Genomic DNA, 17,654 nt, shown 5'->3' on the forward strand with positions numbered 1-17,654 from the left:
TCTCTTTTATTTTTATCAAACCAAATACTGCACTGCCTCTTGTTCAATGGGGTGTACACTTGTCAACCCCAACAAATCTTTCCTCCACTGTACAGTTGGGGTAGGTGTCATCAGCTTAGAATTGATGTCAATACACGAGTAGCTATTGGTGTTGTAGGTGGGGAGATATTTTTTGAATTGTTGTAAGTTTGTAGTGAAATTTAGAATTATGAGATGAATTACAATGTACTTTTTACAAATAGAAAAGTCAAGTCCTTTGACTGATTCTATATATGGTTAGATGATCAACCTGTTTGGTTGTTGGATGTATTAGACTCTCAATGATTTATTTTTAAGTTAAATCATCCAAAAAAAAGTTGTATTTTGTGTTGACGCCTTGGCGGGGGCAGAGTTGAATTGCTCAGTCCTCCAATTCTCCAGTTATTTGAATTCTTTCCGATTTTGGTTGGAAGGATTTCAACAAATTCACCATGTACACACAAAAAAAAAAAGGAGATACTGCTGGATGTTAAAATACTTAATATTAATAATTCATAATTCATAATCAATTAATAATTAATTCAATAATTATTCATCACTAATTATTAATTAATCAATAATTATTTAGTTTTATGATTAAATAATACATATTTTTAATAATTAATATTTTTATGAATAATAATTAATTAATTAGTAATAAGTAATAATAATTAATTATCATTATGATTAATTAATAACTATTATTAATAATTAATTATTGTTTAATTATGAATTATTATTAATTAATTAAATAATATTAATAATTAATAATTAATAAAACTGTATGGTGATAATGAATATTGTAATTAATTAATTTCTATTAGAATATTACTATAACATATTATAATGAATATTATAATATTAATCATTAATTTATAATGTTAGTAATATTATATGATTATATTATAATATTAGTATTATGAATATTCATAATTTATAATACTATTTAGTATAAATAATTATTTGTTTCATTATAATATTATAATTGGTAAATAATATTCTAAATAATTAGTTATAATAATTAATATAAGTAATTATTAATAACACTATAAGACGATAATGAATAATATAGTTAATGAACTATTATTATAATAATAATATAATATGAATATTATGGTATATTATAATATTATATGTATATATTACATTATAATAATATTATGGGGAAAATAAAATATTGAGCATTAGAGGGGCAATATGAGTAAAATCTATTAAAATAATGGCCTGAGTCATTCTACTTTAGCTATAATTAGACTTCAGTGTTAAAAGCCACCAAATGCCTTCTTAGCGCTGAAAGTGGTACAAAACCACTTCATCGTTAAGAGATGAGAGGTACCGAATAGGGCCTTAAAATTCTTTTAGTAGATTAAGGGGATGTTTGGAATCGTGGTCATTTTTCAAAAAAATGGTGCCATGTCAGATCCATATAGGCGTTTCAACAAACGCCCATGTATTTCATTGTTTGGTTCAGTCGATTATTAAAAACTCGGACATACCTGAAAAATCGGGACCCCACCAATTGGCGTTTCATGCATCAGTGAACCGTTTCCCCCAACGATTCACTGATATGTATCCTATGTGGTGCTTACCTGTCAGCACATACATGAAAAATAGTGATGAAAAATCATCTCACCAAACAGCATAGTATTGTATGTGACAGAAATGTTTTTTTTGTAAAAAATGGGTCTTAGAAGAATAGGCGTTTTTTCTTAAAAATCGGTCCCAAAAACACGCCCACTCTTCCAAAGACCATGTAAATTATCGAATTTTCTAAGGGCCTAAATGGCTCCTATCCTATTGAAATCGTGGACCAGCTTACTAGTCCAGAGCCGGTATCGGCCCATGGGCTGATAATGAGCCTGAGACCAATCAAAACTTACTGGGCCAGAGCACTGCGTCTGAGTTTACCATTTCATCGTCATCACTCATCAAAGTTTGAGAGATGCAGCCCGAAGTCGACCAAGGGCAATCGGTACAGCTCCGACTGTAACATCTCTCTCTTTTCTATGTGAATGAAAGAAGAATTCGAAGATTGAAAATGTTCAGCAGGAGAAGGTTTCTATCGGCGCCGATGGTGTTGGGAGCAGTCGTGTAAGACGCATGCCCTCTTCTTTTGCTACTTAGCTGTAATAGAAATTTTATTGGAATTTCCGTTCATCATGTTTTTCTAGAATTTTTTTTGAAGCCAAGTTTATCTAGAAATCACTTTAATCATTTCCTTCTCCATTGTTTTTTTTCTTCCCACCATGGCTGGTTATTTCCTTTTTTCTTCCTTTATCCTGAGGTATTTCTCATGAAATGGTTTCGTATTAATTAGATTAGGCTTTCTATGAAAATTAAAACCTAAGCTTCTAATGGATAAGAATGAGAAGATGGAATCATAATAGGGAACATGCCTTGTTTGCGAGGTGGAAGACCGTGACAGGAAGAATGAAGAAGCATATGCCTGGGTTCAAATAAATATGGGAGAAACAAGGTCAATTACCAGGAAAGATAAATGTTTATTATAAGGCAGTTAGAGAAAAACAGAAATCAGCTCTTATATATATGTTGTAGTAAATCCAGGCTCCATTAGCTTTCACTTACCAGAGCCAGATGGCTTCCCCTAGGCTCTTTCCAAGTTCCAATAACTTGTGGTTTTTCTGAGCGTAAAAACTATTAGCTTTTGCAATATGCTTTGTTAAATATAGAGTTCCTGAAAAATATTGAGATTTTGGGGAGTCTGGTTCCTAAACCTGGTACTCCAAGGGATATTTGTAGGATCAATGTGAAGTTCTGTCTGAAATTGCATTGATGATTGGCAAAGTCATTTTCTTCATCTAGAAATCTCTATTGGTGCCAGTCATATTGCATGAGAGCTGTCTTTGCTAATTAACATTTCCATTTTACAGATCGATCATTTCTGGTACAGGGTTCTATAAGACTGAGTTCATGTATTCCTTACTGTTTATTTTTATATATTTATTTGAAGAATGGATTTGGAAGTTGAAGTGGATAGAGGCTTGCAGTTTGTGGCTTTCTTTCATTTTTTTTTTTAGTAATGATCTCCCAATTCATGGTTAGATAGTAGGAGGGACTTGGCTTTCCAATTTGACAGCTGACACTGTAATTTCTTAGTTGGTTCACAGGGAAGGCAACTCTTGTTCTTTCCAATGTACCACCTTTTTAAGTTCTTAGTTGGTTTCATGCATCAGAGAACTCCTTTTCCAGTACATAATGTTTTGTAAGATAGCTTTACAATGAGATATACAGCATTCAGGTTATGCACCTTGATTTTGTTGACTGTATGTCTTATGGAGCAATTTGTTCTGATGCTTCTAACCTTCAGGTTGACATAAGATGTTATATAAAAGCTTTTCAGAAGTCTGAAATTACCGTTTTGGAACAGAAATAGAACATTATATTTGCCAGTCTGATTGAGGGCTTCTTTTCTGCTGAAGTTATGAAATGACCTACTAATCACGAAAATTGGTGCTGGAGTTGGTCATGGGATCCATCAAGGATGTTTTTGGTGAATGCCTTTCTTTAGAAGACCATGTACCCTGTCAAGGGATGTTTATTCTTGCCAGTAGATTTTTGGTTCCTTACCGCCCTGAAAGGTTGCTTTGACAGTTTAGATGTAATCACTAGGCAAGTGCTTGATGAAAGAACAATTCATTAGAAAACGAGAAATCCCTCTAAACACAAGTTGCATGTTACATCAAGAAATGAATGACTTGGCCAATTCCTTGATTATAAATTATGAATGTTTGTGTATCCTGCTTGGAGATTTTAGAGTCAATAGTGGTTCCCAAATTTCTTGTGGAGGCCTTCTCTGATTGGCAACTTGGCATGTGGAAGGACTTAGCAAGAGGGGTAAAATTCTGAATTGTTCTTCCATTTTCTATCATATGGCTCATCTGAGGTGAGAAAAATGCAATGATATTTGAAATCAATTTTCCACAAAGAGGAATTACAAGCATGGCGTGTTTGTTGCTATCCATACACATGGAGCTCAGCAGAGTGCTTCTTTTTTTGGTTGATAATTTTTTTATACATGCAATGTAGATAAAATTTTTTTCATCATCTCCCTAAGAAGATCATAGTGCATGTCATCTTGTTCTACAACTCAAGAATCTTCCACATAGTGACATGGTTGGGGCCTAATAGGACTCTATGTGTTCTATTTGTCACAATCTATTTCCTTTGATGGCCCACCACCATCTTTTCATGGTGAAAATTTTCAGCCTCAAAATTGTTGCAACATGCAACATGTTTGCAACAAGCCCCTGTGGGATTTTCACATTGAAAAATGGAAGTTTTAGACTGCTAATATTGCTCAGAGAATATCCATAAAAAATTATTGCTCGGAGAATAAGTACTATCCAATCCAGAATTCTCCTATCTAATGGACAGTTCAGATTGACCACATGTTTCCGCCATGTGGAAGAAAGAAATAGGTGGGATGGGGGGGGGGCTGATTGACCTGATTATTTTCTGCACTGTGGCAGCTGTCCAGACCTAGAGAGAGATGCTCCAATAGGTTAAAATGAGGGAAATTAGACTAAGATGGTTGAGAACCTGCAAAAAAAATACAATCTAACAGTACCAGTAAGAAGTGATCTACAAGTTGAAGGGGCTAGAAGAGCTAGGTGCAGACTAAAGAGGACATGGGTTGAAGGGGCTAGCAGAGCAGGCTTCATGTAGCTGACCACATTTAACTGAGACAAGGCTTAGATGATGAAATTTTTTAACATGGATCCAACAAAACAATGTAGCTTTCATCTATCTTGAGCAACTTTATAGTCCCATTGCCTATACATTGTCAAAGGGCACCTTAGTTGAAAAGCAAACTTTAATGTCATGTGAGCACATATGTGGAAAGTTATATTCACCATCTTTAGTGCAAGAGGTCTTTATTGGAGAATTAGCATTGCATTGTGTTTTGTAGAAAGTCTTACAAATCAAATTCAAGTGAGGGACTAAGAATCAAATAGTTAAGGTGCTAATAGTTTCACTTTTTTTTTTTTTTTCTCAAGTGCTTGATTTAGTTTAAAAAAGTAAAGAAATTCATTCTAGACCGTTTGACTGGCATTTTGAATTATGTAGAATTGGAGTTGTCTCTGGTAAGGCCATATTTGGACCACCACTTGATGAGTACTGGACAAAGAAGCTACAGGAAGAGGCAGCAACCAAAGAAACAGACTCAGGTTCAGGTTAGCATCATTTCAGATCGTCCTCATATTTTATGATCATACAGAAAGAGAAGCAACAGGAAGATCCCATCATATTTCTGTATGTAGTAACATATGTTTTATTTACTTCATTTTGATTATATCTGTTGCACTTAAATTATAAGAGGAAGATTTACACCTTTTTGTCCATTCGGCTCACTTCAAATATTTCAAATATTTAGACTGGTTTGTTTGCTTAAACTACAATTGTTTTGAACACCATTATGCAAGAGGGTGGTTTTGGAGGTCTAAAAGTTATTTTGCACTGACCTCTGGATAATCGAAAGAATTTTGCAATCTGTCATTCTGTCTGCCATATTCTCCATTTGCATTCACGAACTTATGCAAATAGGTTGTTGAGACTTGAGAGGAACAAGACTGAAAAGGCCATTGATCGTTGATTTAAAGCAAATTGTCATTACACATCGTAGCCAAGATATTGGGACCAAAAGGGTTCACCCACCTCACCTCCCTCTTCTAAGCTTCAGATCAGGCCTCACAGGGGCGGGCCTCATCCCATGGTTAGAAAACCAATAGCATAGAAAGAATTCTGAAGACGGAACGGAAGGTGCCTTTCGTATACATTCATGCTACGTTCTGTGGCTGGAAATGGAATGGATTATAGAGCATGGAGAGATGCCCGCGCAATCAATAGGACTATAGGATTGGTTCTGGGCTCTGGCAACTGATGTGCAATTTGGATAGCCAATAGCAATAGCCAATAGGTACCCCTTTACTGGTGTAGTTCATTAACCCTAAGTTAAGCCGCAAATCATGCCAATACAGATATATTTACAGCTTCCAATCCAAAATCCAGAAGAAATAACTTTTATGTGGCTTTCCTTTTGGATGAAATTGGAATTATTTGGAGAGCCGAGAGCACCACAACCAAGTACGAGGACTACATTACATGGAATCATGTTTCAAGCTTCAAAATATCCATATTATTTAATACGCAAGATTTGTGTATTGACTTGAGTTTGAGGGTTTGTGTTGACCAACACAACATTTTTTTGGTTTTTTTATTTTTATTTTTTTCCTTAAATCTTTTTGGCATTATCTAATGAGAGGGTTCTTATCACATTACCTTTTTAACATATAAAAAAGCTGAAATCTCATAAATCCCCTAAAATTATGCGTATCAGTGACCCTTAAGTTAACCTTAAGATACATATGGTCAATGAGGTATACTGGCAAGAGCATAAACCTCTGTAATGCGCGTCATTCATCCCTCCCAATCCAATAAACGGATTGGAGCTCGAGAGTATTAGGCTATTAGCTGCAACCATGAATTATTAATCAAACGTGAATTTGTAGTTGCCACTTGCCAGGTAGCTTAGAAAATAAGAAAGAAACACAAAGTTGAGGAAAAGATAATTTGTAAGAACTTTCCCTAGCCAAAATACAAATTCGTGAACCACAGTCCACAGCTAGCTACTAGTTCAATTGTATGCCTTGGAAAATGTTCACACATAATAAAGTATGCGCATGATAACATATAACATTATAACTAGGAAGATGTGCATAGGAGGTCAGTTTTACTTCTGGCTGCTAACTGTGACACTTTTTAGGCAATTGCCGATGAAGTTCTGAGCTCTGACTTCCGCTAAAGACAGAAAAAACGAGGAAAATCTGTGCCGTTCCCAATTGTTTTTTGACAGTCCGCATAACCCACAAGGAAAGTCTACTGGCATTCACAACTCACTAGTATGAGAGTCCAATCCAGCTACTACGAGTCTATGACCATGGATGGAAGACTTGTTAATAGAGCTCCTTAAAATTGGCTGGTTTCAATCAATTTGATCCAAAACGCTAGCACACAACCAGAAAAGAAATAAATTTGCTTACATAATGGTCCTCACTCCCACCTCACAGCACTTGTAGCCGCACGTGAGAAATTTCCATGCGGTGGCTGTAGGGTGTTAACGGTATTCGAAAATTTAATTTTGAATTCAAGATTTGGTATAATCAAATCGAATTTGGATAATTTGAATATTTAGTCAATCGGATTCAGATATTCTATTCATATCGAATAGTATCAGACTCGAATTCAAATATGACTTTATTTGATTTGATAAATATCTAAGTTCGACAGATTATTTAATACATATATATATATATATATAATATAATATTTAAATGTTTTATATAATTTATATATATATATAATAATTAAAATCTATAAATAATTTATATACTTTATATATTTTATGTAAATAAAATATTTACTTTATATATTTATTAATTATCTAAAATAATTAATTGGCCAAATTCAAACTAAATCAAATATTCGAATATTTAATCGAATTCAAATTCGGATATCAAATTTTTTAATTGGATTCAAATTAGATATTGTCTAATTTGATTTGATTCGAATTCAATCCATTTACACCCCTATACTGCTGCAAATGCTGCGAGTGTAAGGAGGAAATTTGAACTCCCAATTGCTTTTTCTTAGCATTGACATGATATATATTTTTTTGCAAAAAGAAGCAGCAGCAGCTTCATTGATCATGGTAAATATCTGTACAGTAGGCGCTTTGTTGCTAAGTACGTGGGCAACAAAATATATGCAAATACGTGGGCATTTGCATACAGTATATGCAAGTACGTGGGCAGCTTTGTTGCTAAGTCTACTTACATGAACAAAATATCATATTAGCAAAAAGATTGATGAGAGATGTGAGTTTTGGCCAGTGCAGCTGCTCCGTCCATTCAGAAGGTTTTTCTTTGCTTCCTAAAAGCTTCATCAGTTTTTCTGAGTCACTATAAACAAAAAGATCTTGACATGATGATGTAGAAACTGTTTTGAAACCAGCTAAAAGAGCTTTTACCTCTGCTTCATAACTTGATGCAGTTCAGCAAGGACGTCCTTCAGCGATGGTTTCTCCCGTGGTTCGTTGAAAGATGAAAGATCGTCCTGCGTAACCTGTTGTGGGATCAAAAGAACAGTCAACCTGCAGTTTATTAGTCAAAGAATTGCTACTGTGCTGCACCTGTGTTGTTATGTTGAGGTTTCGGTGATGAGTGAAAACTGGCTATATATAAATATATATTTGCACTGTTTAAGGAGATCCAAACTGCACAGGCATATGAACAAGTGAAAAATAGATGGTGAACAGACTCTCGGCTTTGCTTGAAAAACGAACAGATCTGTTCTTCCGGTGGGAGCCATGCTGCACATTTGCCTTTGGAAGGAATTCCATCCCATAGCAGTTTCAAGATAAAAGGTTTGAATTTGGGGAGGGATATTTTGTTTCCAGAAGAATTTCCAATTGAGAAAGGCTGTTGAGCCCGATGATGGGGATTCCATTAAGTGCCTGCTGTAAACTGATGACACCACGAGTGTCCCTTTTGGAGACTTCATATATATGATGAGATCAGAATCAAGTTCAGGATTGGGGGTGTAATTCGAGCACATGAGAGAGAGAGGAAGGTGCGAGACTGTTCCTTATTATTGCCGGTTCCAGGAACCATCACTATTTAGTAGGTCAGCAACTTTCATTCTGTGGTCGGACTGATGCTCATCCGGATTTGGTGTGGGTACACACCGTACACCCCCCGCTGTAGTTGGAATCCACGGTCATAGAAGAAATGTTATTTTGTGCCATCCTTTATCAATCAGGTCATGTTTGACTTGAGATCTGGTATAATGGTCTGTACTTGCCCCCACCAGGTTGAACTTTTTTTACTTTGCCCCGAATAAGCTAGATGTGTGGAAATATTTTCCTTTGATGACACGACTTAGAGGCATTCAAGGTTACTTAATAGTCTCCAAATTTGCTTACTGAAGACGACTTTTGACCCCAAACTTTATTCCAGGAGAGGACATAGCCCGCCTTGCCCCAAATCCAATATACAAATCTCTCGACCTAAGTCTCTCAGCCCATCCCAAAAGGAAAATACAAATAAGATTATCTAATTCTTAAATTGGGTAGACTTATAAGATCTTCAAAAATTAACTTTCTTACCTGATTTGGAGTATGTGAAATGGCATTGAAACTGGTGAATCCTTCCAGCAACCCGCCCATTTTAGCTAAGCAATCTGGTGGTCTATTCACTTCACGGTACACATGTTTTAAAGAGAAGTTGCAGAAGTCAAGAAGCCTTTTAATTTCTACTACATAGTAATGAATACTCCATGGGATAACGGATGAATTGAAAAGGCTTACCACTGTAGAGTTATCACATTCAATCTCGATATTAAGATAACCATGATTAATGCAAGTCCTGACTCCATCCCGAAGCGCCTTTATTTATGCTTGAAGGGAGGTGCATAAACCATAAGGGCTTGCAAAAGCTTTGATAAATCTGCCTTCCTCATCACGAATCAGACCTCCCCCACTTCCTATACTTGGGTTTCCTCGACAAGCCCTACTAGTATTTAGTTTACCTTTCCATGTGCAAGAACTTGCCACGTTACCCATTTGTACAATTTTGGTTTGATAGGCTTGGGGGGGATTGGGATACCAATTCTTCACCAATCATTTACATCTTCAGTATTGGGTAATGAAATAACTTTATCAATTTCAACCAACCAGTTTATGATACATTGGATTACCTAGCTTGCAGGTATAGACTTGCCATCTTAGATTCTTCTACATCTTTTCACCCAGATTTCCCAAATGATCACCGAAGGCAGCCACCCTAAGAACTTGGTTGTGATGGGAGTTAGTGTTGCAAATACTCCACCAATCTAGGATACGATCTCTGATGTGTTGTGTGGAGTGAATAGGAATGCCAAATTTTCCTGCAAAAAAATTCTAGCATTTTGTAGCTAAGATTCCATTTGAAAAAAGGTGATCAAATGATTCTTCATTAGCATCTTTGCAACACCTACATTTAGAGGCTAGCATTATCCATTTTTGTTTGATAGCCATGTCCACTGGGATTGCTTTATTAAGAAAGTGCCACATAAACATGGAGATCTTGGTGGGGATACCTGAATTCCAAACATTCATTGACTAATGTACTTGAGTACCCTGTGATCGGATGAGATTCCAAGTTGATCCAACTGTGAAATTTCCACTATTTGTACAAGTCCAAACTAGCCTGTCATTTGTTTTTGAAATTACAACCTCTGAATTTATAACAATTTCTTGGATATTCTAATTAACATTAAGAGAATCTGGGAAATTCCATGAACCATCATCGGTGGTAACATCACAGATTTTAAAATCAATTATATCCTCCAGAATCATTAAATTTGATAGGAGACCCTTACCAGTCCAATTGTGGTACCAAAAAGAAATATTTCCTTGGCCCACAATCCATTTGCTATTCATTGTAGTTTGATCACTGACTTCGCAGATTTCTTTCCAGAAATTTGATGGACATATGATTTGATATGAGACAAGGAAGTCTGTCATTCAAATATCTTGAATAAAAGAAATTTGCCCAACTAGAATTATTTTGGATTAGCTTGAATCAGGCTTTCATTCGAAAAGCTTTGATGATCTCAAATAAAGACCTGATCCTCAATCCACCTTCCTCCACGGGTTTGCAAATTCTTTCCCAATTTATCCAGTGGTGCTTTGGCCCGTACTCAGAGTCTCCCCATAGAAAGTGGGCGAAAATCTTGTGAATACTATGAATTACTTTCTTAGGGGGACTTGTTGTAGTCAGAACATGAATGGTCATACTTTGAAGCACACTCCGAATAAGAGTAAGCTTGCCTCCAGGAGTTAGTAATTTTGTTTTCCAGCCTTCTAACCTCTTTCTTATTTTTCCAATGAGCGGATCAAAATCCCTTATTCTTAATTTCTTCCTTCCAACTGGGGCTCCTAAATACATAAAAGGGAGTGATTTTTTTGAAAAACCTATCACTTGGGCGATCATCTCAATTCTTTGCCTTGGCATCTTCTCAGAAGATAAAACATGATTTTTGCTTGTTAATTTGTTGTCCCAAAGCTTCTTCATAAACTTTAAGAAATTCCATAAGATTTTTCAGGCTTCTTTTGAGACTTCTTACAAAGACTATCGTGTCATCTGCAAACAGACTATGAGAGATTTGGACAGTATCTCTTGGAATTTTAAAAAACTCTATATAACCATTGTGATAAATTTTGTTGAGCCCTCTACTTAAAACTTCTTCAGCAATTATAAACAGGCTAGGAGATAGTGGATCACCTTGGCGCAAACCTCTTGAAGATTTGAAATAGCCTATTGGAGATCCATTGCTCAAGACAGAGAACCAACAATTACAAACTCCAAGTTTAATTAGATCAATCCAAGAGTCATTGAACCCAAATTTACGAAGAGTTTTGAAAAGGAAATCCCAGTTTAGCCTGTCATAAGCTTTAGCCATATCCAGTTTAAGAACTATTTTCTCCCATAGAGCATCTATTAATTTCACTAACCATGTTTTCCCCTATGTATCGGCCTTCTACAAAGGCACATTGTTTTGGAGAGATGATACGAGGAAGCAGAGGTTTCAGCCTTTCCGATAGCAATTTTGCAAAAATCTTGTAGAAGAAGCCACATAGACTAATTGGTCTAAAGTTTGAGAACTGCTTGGGATTATCAATCTTTGGAATTAAAACAATTAAAGTAGATGTGTAATACTTGGGGAGACATTTAGTGATGAAAATAGATTTGATGGCTTTGCAAACATCATCTCCAACTATGTCCCAACAAAGAGTGAAAAAAAAAAACACCATCGAAACCATCCGGAGCTGAATCTAGGTTCATTGAGAAAACAATGTGCTTGATTTCATCAAAGTTTGGAACTCGTGTTAAGTTATTGTTATCCTCTTCTGTAATTAAATGAGGTATAGACTGGAGCAAGTAGTCATAATACTTCCTCCTCAGAGAGCAAGTCTTCAAAGTAGCTTATCGCTTGTGTTTTTATGAGATTCATGCCATCAGTCATAGTTCCATTAATCTCAAGTCTTCTTAAAGCAGATTTGTTTCTCACAATTTTGATAGAAGTGTGGAAGAAACAAGAATTTTTGTCACCTTCCTGAAGCCATTTTTCTCTAGATTTCTGTTTGAGAAAGATTTCTTCTTGTAAAAGAACTTGTTCTAGAGAATTCTTTGCATTGAGTAGATTTTGTTGGTTCTCATAGTTGTTGTTGACGAGAATCATATTTTTAGCTTCAAGAACACCCTTCTCTGCATTTAACACATTTGCAAACACATCTCCAAAAATTTCCCGGTTCCAATCTTTTAAACATTGCTTTAGCCGCTTCAATTTAGAAGAGAGGATAAACAGATCGTTCCCCTCGAGGGGTTGATTCCAAGAGTGTTGTACTAAGTTACGAAAATCTGGGTGCAAGGTCCACATATGTTGAAAGCGAAAAGGTTTTGGACCATGAAGAATGTTGTCCTTAATAGTCACTAGCAGAGGGGAATGGTCCGAACAAGATCGGTTTAGATGTTCAACTGTTAAATTTTCGAACTGGTCCAGCCAAGCTTGGTTGACGAAAATACGGTCCAAACGAGCCCATGAAGTACAATTAGTCCAAGTAAACATGGGAATTCCATCATAGGTCGATTTGAGTAGCTAGAATTTTCATTTTTGCTAATACGTTCTGAGAGCTCACTTGTAATATTGGAATCTCCACCAATGATCCAAGGCCGATCACAAGCTGTAACAAAATTCAATAAATTGTTCCATAAATTTCTTCTGATTTAGTAATCACAACTGGCATAAATAACAGTCAAAAACAATCAGTGACATCACTAGCATAAGAAACTTCGAAAGTAATAAATTGAGTGCCATGGTAGACTTCCCTTAATTGGGATGGATCCCTTCCAAAGCACCCAAATCTTGGCTACATCATTGCCATTTGTCATGCCATGCTCCATGCCAAGATCTCTTTTTATGGAATTCAGATTTGTAGCATCAATCATGGGCTCCGTTAAGGCAATGATAGAAAGATTGTGAATTTGAATTAGTTTCCTTAATCTACAAATAGATTTCTTGCTTCTTATACCTCTAATGTTCCAAAACAAAGCTTTTACCATTTTAGAAGGTTGGAGAAGCATTATAGGCATCATCTTGAGACTTTCAAGTCTTCCTTCTTCGTCTAACCCGGTTCAACAGGCCTGTTGGTTTGATCTATTCCTCGGCCAAGTCTTGGGCAAACCGGGTTGGATTACAGGGGCTTCTCGGAATACTTTCTTCTGCTTCCGGCGTGTCGAGAACCACTAGTGGAGCACTATGATCAATCAGGTCCTCTTCTGAAGTCGTCGTTACTCTTCTTATGGCCTCTTTGAATTTGAACTGCAAATTTTTGTGAAAATCTTTAAGCGAGGTGATTACCTCGTTAAAACTATCATTCGTCATTCTTGGGCGACTATCAGTAGATTTTGGCCGTAAGTTTTTTTCCTCCCATTGCTTGTTCGCTGGTCTAGTTGAGGTAGGCATCCCAATTGCTTTTCTAGTTGGAGAAGGAGATCCAAATGCTTCCAGAAAAGCTTCCTCTACAGCTCGATGAATACCTTGAGCTAACTGTTCATCATCATAGGAGATGTTTACTTGAGAAGGAGATTCCGAAACTTCAATGGTTGGGTTTTCTTTTACAGGCGAAATTGTCCCAAAACGGCTAATTGCACTAGTGGGTTTCCATTCTGTTCTTTACAACGTGACCCACTTTATGGCAATTGTCACAGAAAGTAGCAATGTTTTCATACACTACCTTTTTGAAAGAAACCACCTTCTTTGCCTAGACCAATCCATATTTTTTCAGGCCTCAGTTTTGTGATATCGAGTTCAACACAAACACGAGCCTCGGTACAGTGCATCGTGGCAAGAGGAACTTTAAGAACCTTACCCACATTACCTGCAATAGATCTGAAGTAAGAGTCTCCAAACAGAAAAATAGGAAGTTTAGGAAAGGAGATCCAAATAGGGAGAATGAAGGGATCCTCCCTAGAACAAAACTCCAGCGACCACCTTAAAATTCTAAAGAGAAAGCCCTTCACGTAAAAAACCTCTCACAGCCAGACATTTAAGAAGTCTTCTTCGTCTACAAAGCAAAACAGGAGATGAGTGTAATCAATCACCGAAATCACAAAGTCCTTCAGGTTGAATCTGGAGGAAAGCAGAGATTTGATCTCAGGAATAGGAGGTCTCCCGTGAGAGACTTTTGCCACCAACGCTAAACGAAAAGGCTCACAGGCTTTGAGATTTCTTCTGAAGAAAAGAAGCAAGCTGGTTCACCAAACTGAGTGAAAGATGGGGCTTTGAGTTCGATTTGAACCTGATCAAGTGCACAGGAATCCGCAATGATAGCAGTTAAGGATCTTTTAGAGGTCTGACCCGTGTCAATAAAGCTTGGAGAGGATGCCATCTTATCTAAATTTATCCACCAATAATCTCGAGTACATTTCTGAAGTGCTGAATGATTTTTTTATGGCAGGAGGGTGGTTAACATGGCGTAAACTGGAATTGGTTGTGCCATTGTCTTTGATAAGTGTGGTTCTTCCTGCTTGTGGGAGGAATTCAGAACTCCGGGAGTTGACTTTTGCCTTGATTTTGTCTACAAGCTTTTGGTGTGAGGAGGAATGCTTTTCCTTTAATCAATCCAAGCTCCCAGATATTTTGAACCTATCATAGGTTTTTTTGACATGTAAAGCTGTAGAAATAAACTTTTGATGTTGCCTTGCAACATTCTGGTTGAACATGATGGTCGATTTTGCATGATTTATGCATTGACCTGAGAGGGTTTCAAATTCTTGAAGATGTTCTTTAATTCTTTGGGGAGTTGTTCTGTGTGGAAGAAATCCTTTACCATGGCACATGTCATTCCCAATGATATCCCAGTATTTCTGGTAAAAATAAGCTGTGAATCTGTTAAGGCCTAGGGCTTTGTGGGGATTAATCTAGTTTACAACTGTTAGTATTTCCTCCTCATTTGGATCTAATAGAAGAGACTCAATCTGGTGCGATTGCAGTTCAGGGATGTTGAGAGATTCCAGAATTGTGGGATCAAAAGATTCAAGGGTGCCTCCAGTTTGCATGATGGCTTTCAGAAATAATTTGGAAACTTCTTTTTTGTTAGAGATCCAAGTCCCATCTGACTTTTGTAGCCAGAAATTTGAGTTTTTGATGTTTTTTCTTTTGGCTACTTGATGGAAAAAAACTTGATGTTTTTGTCACCATCTCGGAGCCATAGCTCTCTAGAATTCAGTCACCACAGTTGCTCTTCTTTTTGCAACCAATAGCCGGTACCATTGTTGGAGAGATTTTAATTCTCTTGCATTTGCAGAAAAATTGTAGGACATCTGAAGATCTAAAATGTGGTGTGTGATAACCTTTGGAAATGTTCTTGTATATGACCAAAACATTCTTTGTTCCATCTTCTTAGTGCATTTTTGCACTCCTTGAGTTTAGAGGTGACTTTGAACCAAAGCTAACCATGATGCTTAAGCTTTGGAAATTATTGTGTGACAATTTGGATGTTCGATCCAAAAAGGTGGGAAGTGGAATTGACATATAAAACGGGGATGAGTGATGTTGGTGCTTAATTTTGTGGGTGCATGATCCGAAGACATTATTGGAAGATGTGTGAGTATAGTGTGGGGAAATAATTTCACCTAGTCTGGTGCTGCAAGAGCTCAGCGCCTCAGCCTAGTCGCTCAAGTACTTTGGTCGGACCAGTCTGACCGTTTGTCCAGGTGAAAGGGGGACCAATAAAATCCAGGTCTGTTCAGTATGAAATGTGACTGAGAATCACAAATACATGCTGAATAATGAAAAAGAAAATTATTATTATCTCCATCTGTAGATAGGATAACTAATGAACTTATAAAGGAGAATAAAATTTACCCACCACACAAAGAAATTTGCAGCAATCCAATCAAAGAAAATTTACACAGAAGAAAAGCAACCAGATGGATCTGCTAATCACACCAAGATTACCTTTTGGTACCATTGCCACTTCTATTTGTAACCTTTTAAGTTAGTCAATGCAAATTTTTGAAAATTGTCTTGTCACATCACACTAGACCACTTCCACTAAAAAAATATAGGCATTGAATTGGGTGTTGGCATTTATAGTAAATACCAAATTTGACATTTCCTGAAGATTAAGCAGAAGGGAGCTAAGAAAGTAGGCCAATCCTCAAATGGTTCCATTCGATTTTGATGTGATCCAGTTGCTCTTGAATTCTCTCTATTTCAACTATATTATATGACATTGCGATTATCTGTTCGATGATCATGGAGTAATCTCTTCCTTATCCAGAATTTAAAGATGGCAATAGAGAAGATCTTGGGGACAGACTTGGTCTACTGTAGGATTAGTTTCTGGGAGCAATTGATTTGTTATGTTGTTTTCATTGTTTGAATGTATGTTCGTTTTTTGTGGGGTGAAATCTCTTTGCCAATGCATTGTAATCTTTTTCTTTAATGAAATTTTACTTAATAGAAAAGAACCAAATAATTAAAAACATAAAAAGGGAAAGGAAAAACATTTCAATGCCAGACATCCATCCCCATATTCCACAATGAACCACCAAAATTAAGGTTTCTTAGTTCTTACAGAATTCCAAGTAGTTCTTTCAATCCAGTATGACCTTTTTCTCATTTTTCTTCTTTTTCCCCTTTATTTGAGAAAGTGCAAAGCAAAAAATATATTATATTACTATGTAAGAGTTGTAACTTGTAAGATCATGTTCAAGTACGATCCCTATCCAACAAGATGCTACAATACATAATGACCATATTCAATCATACTAGGAAGTTCGCTAGCTTCTAACTTTCCTTTTACGTGCCTGGATGGAGTAGGGGAACCTTATGTTAGATCATCGGCAAAACATGATAATCTCACCTTCCTTTCCTTTGCAAGGAACTACCATACTACACAGCTACACAAGAATGTGATTTCAATAGTCCTTACAAATTCCAACTCCAACTCTTCCTTGCCGGTTCCTACCAGCAACACTGGGATGCATAAGACAAAAACAAATATTCTACCACTACAGGTTTTCAAAAATCTTAAATTATTATTATTTTTTTTATCAATAACAATTTCATTAATTCACCAAAGAGGTTACATAAGGAAGACAAACACATTTATCTTCCAAGTACAATAAAAAAAACAAAAGAATAGGTAGAGACAAAAAATTACAACTTGGCCCAAAACATTGAATCCCTTTCTGCCCCTTGTTTAGCTAAACCATCAGCTAGAGAATTGGCTGACCTTTTGACCCAGCACATTTTAACTTCCATCTCCCGCACCAACCACTTAAATTTCCTCCTCTGATTACTGTACCTCCATAAACCATTGTTGTCTGCATTCAGCCACCCTATCACCACCTCCGAATCCCCTTCAATTAAGAGTTTCCCGATGTTCATCTCCTTGGCTTTCTAAACTCCTTCCATAATTGCAAAAATCTCAGATCTAAGGGAGTCACCCACTCCAATTGGGCCTGAGAACAAGGAAAAAATGACCCCATTCTCATCCCTAAAGACAC

At 36.5% G+C, this 17,654-nt stretch overlaps 1 long non-coding RNA gene across 1 annotated transcript; it reads left to right on the forward strand.

The window, feature by feature from the left end:
- The first annotated feature begins 1,016 nt into the window (after positions 1-1,016).
- Positions 1,017-5,379, forward strand: LOC104591246 (uncharacterized). The gene is made up of 2 exons (XR_734237.3): positions 1,017-2,109; positions 5,107-5,379. It is a non-coding gene; the product is annotated as an uncharacterized LOC104591246 (long non-coding RNA).
- The last annotated feature ends 12,275 nt before the right edge of the window (positions 5,380-17,654 follow it).

Source organism: Nelumbo nucifera, chromosome 6 (genome assembly GCF_055504915.1).
Source record: "Nelumbo nucifera cultivar China Antique chromosome 6, China Antique-T2T, whole genome shotgun sequence".
In the NCBI taxonomy this organism is placed as follows: domain Eukaryota; kingdom Viridiplantae; phylum Streptophyta; class Magnoliopsida; order Proteales; family Nelumbonaceae; genus Nelumbo; species Nelumbo nucifera.